Source organism: Ixodes scapularis, unplaced genomic scaffold (assembly GCF_016920785.2).
Source record: "Ixodes scapularis isolate PalLabHiFi unplaced genomic scaffold, ASM1692078v2 PGA_scaffold2__306_contigs__length_199485367, whole genome shotgun sequence".
NCBI classification, from domain to species: domain Eukaryota; kingdom Metazoa; phylum Arthropoda; class Arachnida; order Ixodida; family Ixodidae; genus Ixodes; species Ixodes scapularis.
The window spans coordinates 97,972,754-97,983,173 of NW_024609857.1; positions in this window are offsets into that span (position 1 = coordinate 97,972,754).

The following is a 10,420-nucleotide window of genomic DNA, read 5'->3' on the forward strand; positions in this document are numbered from 1 at the left end:
GTCATGCGCGATTAGGATGTAGCTTTTGACTAGAGTGTCGACCCGAACCAAAACAAAAAACCGGAACAAAAGCCGTTATTTTTTAACTGAACCGGAAGAAAACTGTAACCAAAATCAAGATTTTTATTTTGAACCCGAACCGGAACGGAACCGTAATTTCATGTGGTGGTTACCGGTTCATTGGAAACGGTTTGGTGTAATCAAATGTTAGCCTCACCTTCTCGTGGGTGGTGGCGCGAAGCCATTTCAATATTCGTGACGATGGCGTCGGCGGCTCAGTTTTGACTAAACAAACGGCAGCGACGACATGGAGACACCTCAAGGTGCAGCGCGAATTGGTGTCGGCGAGGAGGATTACACTTCTATACTTTGTTTCACCTTACCATTAACCGCAACGGACACTACGAGCCACCGGAACCAATTCATTTCTCGGAGGGTGTCACGTGTCCTTCCAGTTGGGCGGAGAGACGCGTGGAGCGCGAAGTCACGAGACAAGCTATGAACTATGGATTGGCTGGTGTAGGCTGTAGCGTCCTTCGCAGTGAAAAGGAATAGAACTATGCCAAAAGAGAAAATACCTATTCTTTGTGTGTATTTTCTTTTCTTGCTGCTCAGCAATATTCCTCAAGGAAAGAGAGCAAACATAAATATCAAAATAAAAACGAAAATTTGACGGCTGCCGGCGCGTTTGTTCCGCTGTGGCTAAATATGGAGGCGCCAAAAGACGAAGCCGTGATGAGCGCGACACTAATAAGCGCGACGCTGTTTGAAGATTTTTTTTGTGTGTGTATGTGCGTTTTTAGAAACAGCAAGTCGCCAGTTGTATTTTTTTTTACTTTTTTGTTTGCTCTTGATCGTCTTTCGAATGGACTTCGCTGTCTTTCACTCTTTAATTCAGTCGTTCGAGAAAGTTGCTTGGGCGTGCGGCGTGGTACAGTTTGTCGTTTCGATCTGGATGAGCATCGTACCGGCGTGTGGTCATGTATCACTACTGCGTCAGTCCGTAAAGACCCCAGGCAGCAGTCGTGACGTGAGTAATAAGATAAGAGCAAGCAAGTCAGTTTCCATTTAAGAAAAAAAATTCTGTGTATGTTTATAACTTCATACAGCCTAGAACTTGGTGTGCCTCAACGGACGATTAGTCTCCCAGCTGTAGATGAGAAATCTAGCCAGTGACGTACAACCGCTAGCCTGGGGTCTTGAACGTGCATCACGCAGTAGTGATACACGACCGCACGCCGGTAAGATGCTCATCCAGATCGAAACGGAAAGGGGTGAGGGTTGAACCCAGGATCCTTGGTTCTGCAACGCTTTCCATCTAGAATTCTGCTCATCAGTGTGGAGCCCCCCCAAAATACGCTACGAGAGTCCCTGAAAACTGTGCAGCGCAGGGCCGCCTACACGCTTCACCGTCCGAGTGTTCCTCGCTCCGCACTCGTGCCTTACAGAGAAATCTCCAGTTCTGACCTCCTAAAAGCTGCAAAATGGCGTACCACCGCCCACCGAAGAAAAGTTGTATCTCTCCGCCTCTTCTGTAACCTCATGAATCCAACAATGAAGCCTGCAGAAGGCCCCCCACCTAAATAGCCATTCTGGAGAACTACAACCTATCTTCGGCGCTTACACTACGCCACAAAGACTCCTGCCTAATGGGAACCACCCAAGCATGGATGTCTCTGCCTCCTGAACTGACTGGGTCGATCCCGACCGACCCTGAGGACATAAGAGCACTCCAGCTGCCGACAGGCCTCACGACAACTTTCTTTTCGCAGTGCACGTGCTTCTGTCTACTTTCTTCAACCTGTCCTCCTTTGATTTACTCTCATCTATTAGCGTCATTCTAATCATTATGTCTATGTATAGCATCTTACATCATCACCTAGCTTCAACGGCAAAGCAGGCCTACATTGGTATGGGCTCCAGCCTTTCTGCTCTATCGTGGCTTTCCTAAGCCGAAATAATAATTATTATTATTAAATACGGCCGAAAAGACGCGTCCAAGTTATTCGTGCTAATAATTCAGTTCTGTCTTTGCCTCATATCTCACGGTGGTATTAGGCGATCTTCATCGGCGAGACCGAAAAAGACAGGTAATACGGTCCAGAATTTTAGAATGACTTACCTCGCAAAGTCTCCCTCAGAGGTAGTGGGAACTTTTCCAACTGATCCGGTGGAGCCATTGTCTTCATTGCTGAAGATTTTCTTCTCCCGTCGCGACGGCAAAAAGCTTCTTCCCTTTCGCAATGCTGTCTGTACCATCCACAGCGCAGCATGATGGCATTGCGTTGCAGCAGAGGTCGTGGTAAAAAACAAATCTACAACCGAGCAGTTGGCAACGGAGCCACGGCCACGCCTTGCACAAAGATGGCGCCGGTTTCTAGCAGACCACTGAATCCACGTGACCACCGCGCGGGATCATGGGAAGGCAACGGTCACGTCTCGCGCCCGATCCAACTGAAGCGAGTGGAAAGAGAACTTTTGAGAGAGAAAGGGCATGGGCGAGGAGAAATTTCTCTTCCCCATTGCAGACAATGGTTTACCCTACCTTTAACGCGTTGTCACGTAAATCTGTTTTTTTTTTTGTTAAATATTTTGCGGGCTTTTTTTAGGCTAATAAAAAGAAGCGCGCAAAGCGTACCATGTAGGAAACACCTGTTCCTTAAAGTGCTCTACAACTTATCAATCCACACCTCGGCTCTTAAACGATTAGTTAAAAAATGAAAGCCGTTTACAAATCCCTGTAATGCCGAATTGGAGCGCGGCTCTTGAGGAGGAGTAGGGAAGGGTACTGAGGGGCGTCACGTCACCTGTGGGTAGTCACGTGACCCCGGGGGGTCACGTGATCTCGGGAGAGGGGGGTTACGTGACCTCGCGGGGGGGGGGGGGGGGGGTGTCACGTGACCTCGGGGGTCACGTGACCCCCCCTCGGTTACGCCGACGCCGCTCAGGCTGGAAACGGGCCCCTAAGAGCTGCGCTCTAAAATTGAAACCCATTTACAACTCCCTGTAACGCCGAATTGGAGCACAGCTCTTGAGGAGGAGGCGGGAAGGGTACTGAGGGGAGGGTATACGCCTCCTCCCTCTTCCTCCCTCGTGATCCTGCCTGCTACTCCTCCTCCCCTCATCCTCCTCCTCCACCCCCTGCTTCTCCTTCACCTCCTCCTCATCATTCAACCTCCTCCCCTCGCCTCTTCCTCCTCCTCTCTCCTCCCCCTCCTCCTCCACCTCCCTTCTACTGCTGTCCTCTTTGCCGCTCAAGGCGGAAACGGCCGCCTAAGAGCTGTGCTCTGAAATATAGAATCAGAATAAATATTTTGGCAGGTTGACATTTTATTGATTGGGGGAAAACCGTGGTGTATATTGGAAACTGCGTTGCATATCCAGCCAAGCTCTACGCCAATAACGTACAAAACCAACGTACGCACTTGTTATAACGATGTAGCTTAAAGTTTGCTCCGTTCCAATTTACGACCTGGATGAAAACCCCAATATTAATTTAACTAAAGCACCATGATCAGCCGCCGTGGTACGTTGTTCAGCAGCCTTTACAGTGTAGCAGCCAACCAGGACATGAAAGAAAAAGCATGTAGTTAAAGGGATGCTGAACCGAAATCTGGCTTCCTCAAAACACGCGGCAAAAGCGTGCAACGGGGTGCTGCAAACACCAAAACATCACTCATACAGCGATATCTCGAACGGATGACCGTATTTTTCAAAAAAAGAGGCGCATTTGGCAGGAATGTTGACGTCATGTTTCTCCGAGAAGGAGAGGGAACGGCCTCGCGTCTTCTCCGCCTCGCCGCTTTGAGGGAGCGGAGCGAAGGGGGGAGGAAGCAAGGTATCTTGACGTCACGCGCATCGTCGGCCTGGTTCATTCTCGACCTCTTTTTCCAAAAATACGGCCGTCCATTTGAGATATCGCCTTACGAGTAGTGTTGTAGGGATTGTAGCGTCCCCGCCTACATCTCTTCCATTGTTTTCTCGAAATCCAAATTTCGGTTCAGCATCCCTTTAAGCAGTGCGCAAATTTCCCAGGGTTCGTGCTTGACACCCATGCTTAGACAGTTAGAAGTTAAAATGCTGCCTACCGTTTTGTCTGCTGTACATAAGCAGCCTACCTGGGGGGGGGGGGGGGGGGGGGGGGGGGGGGGGGGTTCAGGTGATTATATGGTTACGCCGACGCCGCTCAAGCCGGAAACGGGCGCCTAAGAGCTGCGCTCTAAAAAATTATAGTCAGTTACACGTCAAGAAGGTAGCGGCAAATGCCCCTCAAAGGAATTCATAAATCCCTCCGCCACCTCCGCATCCAATAGCGTCCCATCGTTTCCGTGACGTTGCGGCAAACCCGGGAGGAGCGTCTTGGCTTCCTGTAAATATTTGCCTTATCTTTCGGCTTTGACCTAGCGTTGTGGAAGCCACGAGAGGGAGATTAGAGTTTTCTCCTTCCGATGGAAACAAATAAGACATTTGGGGGGGTTAGATTCCCCCTCCGATAGATACAAAGGCTGCTTTCAGGGGCTCGGTTCCCTCTCCGGTGAATACAAAGGTCGCTTTTTTAAAAAGTGGGGGTCGGAGACAAGGTGGGCATCACTCTGTAGTCAATACCTATCCATTGAAGCGGAACAAAGGGCGTTTCCAGTGAACTATTCTTTCGACTGCGGAAAGATTTGAAACGGGCGCATCACTCTGGTGACAACCAGAGTGGAAAGGCTGGAAAGGTTGTCGCCGTTGTTCCTAGATGGCGGTAGCTGTCTAGAGTTTTGTGTCGACACGCCGCTTGTCCGCGAACAGGATACCGGGGACACTAGACTTAAAGGAGCTGTGCAACGATTTTAACGTTGAAAGAATTGGCATCTTCTGCTTTTGATATTGTTCACCTTGTCACAAATGACAGAAAACACACCTCCTTTCATCGAAATGTTGCGATTCTGCCGCGTAATAGCGAGGCAAACCTTAGAATATTTTCCGACCTGCAGTTGCGAGCGGCGGCTATGAGAAACACGCGTCATCAGGGACGGCGCCAAGGGAAGGCGAGGGGTGGCGGGTACCTCCCCTAAAATTTCTTCTGCCACCCCAAGATGAAGCAGCTTTGTACAAAAATAATTGCCTACGACGTCGGCTTGAAAACCCAATGTAACGAGTGTCCATACTTTAGAGCAGTTCATGCCTTTTATTTTTTTTTTTTTTTCTATTAACTTCCAGCCATTGGAAGTCGTACCGCGGGCGAGTAAGCTGTCAAGCGCTTTAGAAAAAACAGCTCCCCTTTTTGACGCCTGCTGGCTTTTCTCTCCGCATTCCGCTCTGTGGCGTTTACCTTCAGCGGAGACTAGAGTTCCTGTATGCGCAACCCTGAATGTTCCTGAATGTTCCTCGGCGCGTGGCCGTAGCGCCGGCTTTCCCGCACGAGCTGGATGCTTTGCTCCTCACGTGACTGAATTTGGCCAATAGCGGCGCCGCGCGCGCCGCCGCGCAAGGAAAACAGGAGAGGAGGAAAAGGAGGCGGAAAGCAGGGAAACATACGCCGGGGCAAGAGAAACGTCGGCGGAGCGACCGTAAAGGTGGTTTTCTTGCACGCCATCGGATGCTTTGCTCCTCACGTGATGGATCTCGGCGAATAGCGGCGTGGCGGCGCGGGGAAAACAAATGCGCAACTCTGGCTCCCATAGGGAGCCTATACAGGAACTCTAGCGGAGACCGGAAACGTGAACGAAGGGGAGCTTAGTTAAAGTCGAGGTCATGGGGAATTCCAAACTGTCTCAGAAAGGGAAGCAAAACCTAGTTGTGAGTCATGACCACAGGGGGCAGAGGACACTGCTGTAATAACCCCCCCCCCCCCCCCCCCTCTTCCTTCTCGTGTCTCCTCATTTCCCCTTTTCAATGAGCACACCGCATAAGCTATCTTCGATAAGCCCGTGGGCGACAGCACCTCAGAGCGGATCGGAAGCGGATGCCAGGGCCCAGGCATCCGCTTCCGATCCGCAGTCTGCCAAATCTGATTAATTTTTATCCGCATCCCCTATTTGATTTCAGTTATCCGCGGGTAATCCACGGGTATGCCTGGCTCTATACAGGGTGTCCAAATAACTTATACCAAACCAACATTTTGCAAGTATGAAATTAACTGTATGTTGTTAAAAAGCGCCTTGGAAAAGTGCACAATTTTTTGCAGCGGAGCTGTTAAAGGGGCCCTTCAATACTATTAAAGCGTCTACCTTTTTTGCGGTTTCCACGTCTCTTGTGGTTCGGGCAATTCAGCGGGCACGAAGTGAGTAACTAAATATCAGTGCTGCGGATGCGAATCGGATGCGAATATCCGCGGGTTCGGATCTATATTTTTGCCAAGTGCATCATCAAATGTTCTGCGAAAGCAAATTACTCTCATAGGAAAAAAAAAGAAAAAAAGGTTCCAATCCAGAAGAAAGAAGATCGCTTTAGACAAAAATGCTCTCCCTAGAGAAAGTAAAGAACGCAAGGGCATCAATCGTCTCGGAAAAACTTGTTATTGTTTCGCAGGAAAAGAACCGAAAACGTTGTTCTGACATAAGAAAACCCAAAATGTTCAAGACACAAGAAAGTAGAAGAAACTTCCTCGACAAATGAAATGTAGTGTGTGCGCGCGTTTCTTTCTTTTTTTTTTTTTTTTTTTTTTCGTTTTGACAGTTGACAAGTTGGATCGAAGCAAGCAATTGCGGGTTCGTGTTTAACACTGGAACCAATGGGAAATGGTCATAGTGAAAAAAAAAAAAAAAAAAAAAAAAACCTCGAGACAAGGAACGATAACGGGGGTACAGACACAACACAGTTTCTAATTAATCTCTAATAAAGAATTAGAGACGGTGTTGTGTTTGTCCCCCTTCTTTCGTTCCTTGTCTCGAATACATTATTATTTTTTTTAATATGATCGTTCACTAGGTCACCGGCGCAGAACCTCTCATTTCAGGAAATGATCCCATAAAATATTGTGATATTTTCCCAGTGGTGTACACATACGATACGAGTACTTCACTGCGTTGAGTGACCGCCTTTCATCTCCAGATTTTTTATTGATTGACCTAAATGAAACGACACGATGCTATGTCTTTATTCATTTTCATGTGTATAAAATACATCTGTTAAAGTAAGTGTTACAAAGAAAAAAAAAAACTTTCTTTCTGAGCACGTCTTCTCGGCAGAGTGTCTAGACTACCAGAGCGATCTCATAACTGCGATCATATTTCCAGTGACATAAAACAGAATACGATAAAATGGCTTTCACCGCATTCTCACTCGGTGTTATTTGAACAAGAATAAACAAACAGCTTATAAGGTACCACCCAGACTTTTTTTTTTCTTTTTTTCATTTACGTTTGCGCGGAATGTGGTTCGGATACAATAATTTAAGAACAGTGTGGATGCGGGTTGGGTGCGGATACAAATTCTGTGGATGCAGATAAGATGATTAAACTGTTGTTATCCGAGCAGAGCTCTACCTATATGTAACACAATAAAAAATGAAAGACGTTTACAATTCCCTGAAATGCCGAATTAGAGCGCAGCTTTTGAGGGGGAGGAGGGGAGGGTACAGAGAGGAGGGTATGCCCCTCCTCCTTTTCTCTTGAGGTGTTTAGATTTGTCGATATACCATGCTAAACAATTTAAAAAATAATATATATATATATATATATATATATATATACAGGGTGATTCAAGGATAGGCCAGGCTCTTTAAATCGACCGCAAAATTCGGTTTCTTCACCTATCGCGCTACGACTTTGTGCAACGTTGTCGTGCTTGTTTTTTTGTTTTTTGTTTTGTAGAATTTGCAAAGAGCGAATTTGCCTGAGGAAAAAATAAAGAAAGAAAAAGGCTTAGTCCTATGGAAACGCACGAAGCCACCGGTCTTCAAACAACAAGGCACCGTTAAGCACGAGAGACAAGAGATGGCGCAAGCGGTCGCGACGCCAACTGCCGCCAACGAACGAGCATACGACGCCGAGAGCCGGCGTCTTTAGCCGACAAGGAACTGTAGTTCCTTGTTGTTACCGGGCCTGTTTTTGTTTCTGCGACTGTCGCCGCCTGCGGAACGCGAGCCGCTTTTGAGTCGAAAAGATCGTCTCCTAAAGACGTCGGCTCTCGGCGCCGTATGCTCGTTCGTTGGCGGCGTTCGTTGCGCCATCTCTCGTCTCCCGTCCAAAACGGCGCCGTGTTGTTTCAAGGCCGGTGGCGTCGCTGCGTTTCCATAGGAGCTAAGCCTTTTTCTTTCTTTACTTTTTCCTCAGGCAAGTTCGCTCTTTGCAAATTTTACAACAAAAAAATAAAATAAACACCGTCTGTAGGCAACGCTGCACAAAGTCGTAGCGCGATGGGTTAAGAAACCGAATTTCGCGGTCGATTTAAAGAGCCTGACCTCTCCTTGAATCATCCTGTATATTGTGGTATTCTCGCTCACCGCTTGCCCGGAGGAAGGAAATATAGTTCTCACATCTGGAAGCTCCACTCTGTCTAAGTTTTTCCGGTGCCAGGAAACAGGAGAGCAGGAGGAAAGCGGGAGAACGAGACAGCGTTAGAGTTAACACTTTGACGAAGCACGTGATTCTCTTGATGTCATCCTACTTCCTGTTGGTTCTGTCGCAGACTGCTCAGCGTTTCTGATTTCCTCAGCATTAGGCTCGAGCGTGCTCCCTCGAGATGGCACAGCAGAACAGTGAGTGCACGTCCCTCGGAGCCAATGGGATGTTTTCGTGCATGACTGGTATGAAGTTCTTTGCCTTGCGCAAACTATTTGGCGAGTGCTGTAGGCGAGAGACACAGAGCTACCACGAGCAAGCCGTTGTAGACTTTGGCGGCAGACAATTTACCAACTGCGTCTAACGTGCCAGCCACAGAGATCGATGGGTACAGCACAGACCTTTTGGCTACTTGGCTGACAAGTCATACCTGCCAACCTGTGGACTTTCAAATTCGTGAAACTCCCGCGGCCGCGGGGGGGGGGGGGGGGTGCGGGGTAGTAGGCAGGCACATATCCCTGGTGTTTACGCAAAGCGATGTGCAGCTTAATGCCAGCCTTGCCACCGTGCGAAACGCTTATATCACACGTGAACGTGCGACAGAATCCAAACTTCTCTCCCTTCTTGGACGATACGAAGCATGGGAATTCCAACATGTAAGATTTCAGGAACACCTGAAAGTAACTCTTTTGAGGTTTCGAGTTCACCATTGCGCCGCGATGCCACCGCCACTAGGGAAATGCTATGATTATACGTGCAACAAACGCAGACACCTCTCTGCTTGCCACGAAACAGTGATGTTCCATACCACGTCCAAGAATTCCCTTTCGTGAGTACAAACATTCCCTATCTGGGGTACGTATTCCCTGCAAAATTTTGAAATATCCGCACACTTTGTTATCTTTATTTTCGCCTCTGCTGATTCCTGTGACCATGCAGGCCACTTTTCACGCATTTTATCACAAAAGCTGCGTGAAATCGCATGTTTAAAAAGAAGAAAATGTTACTGCCCTACCGAAAAACCCAGTATAACTTTTCGCTATGTGGATTACGGAACTGGGATTTCAGCTTTCCAGAAACAATTCCAGTTAGATTTCAAGTTTCAAAAGTGAAAAGTTATACTGGCTTTCTGGGTAGGGTGGTCAGTTTATATTTTTATTAACTAAATAATATAACCTTTAACAGTGTTTGGTAAAGTACATCTAAAAAGTACTTGATCTAAAATACGAAGAAAATTATAGGTTATGTACTTCAAGTAAAGTAGTAAGTATAGTGGGTGCAATTTAATTAAGGTAAAGTACTATAAATATGATGTATTTTCAAAGTAAAGTACAAGTACTCTTTAACACAATCTTACATAGGGGTAATCAAGGATGCATCAGTTTTTTTTTTTTTTTTTTTTTTTCAAAATGGCGGCGAATGTTGGATGGCCACGAAGTAGTCGGAGTATCTGTTTCACTCTCGTTGACAAACTATTTAAAACCATCAACCTATAAGGCACTTATTTGCATCGGTCGTATAGCCGCCATTACTTCACTCAAAAAATTGCCAAATAACATTGTTTTCTAAAGTACAGGCACATAATCAGAGAAGGTACTTCAAGTTAAAGGGGAACTCCGCCGATTTTTTGGTAGACTTCGATTTGGCTGGAAATTTGCAGACCGCGCCAATAACCCTTTCTCAAATGATAACCAAAATATTTTAAGAAAATAAAAATTTTCCGTGAAGTTATTGAATTTTCAAATTACGCCGGCCGCGAGGGTTCCAGGAGGCGACTCTCTACTGGCAACAATGAAAAATCCCTACTTTTCCCTACCCGTGTACGTCACTATGGTGCCTGGAGCGCGTCTTCGACTGGTGTGTTTAGCGTCCTATCCCGCCCATACATCAAAAGTGGTCCCGATGTGGCAACAAATGACGCGAGTGTCATGCTG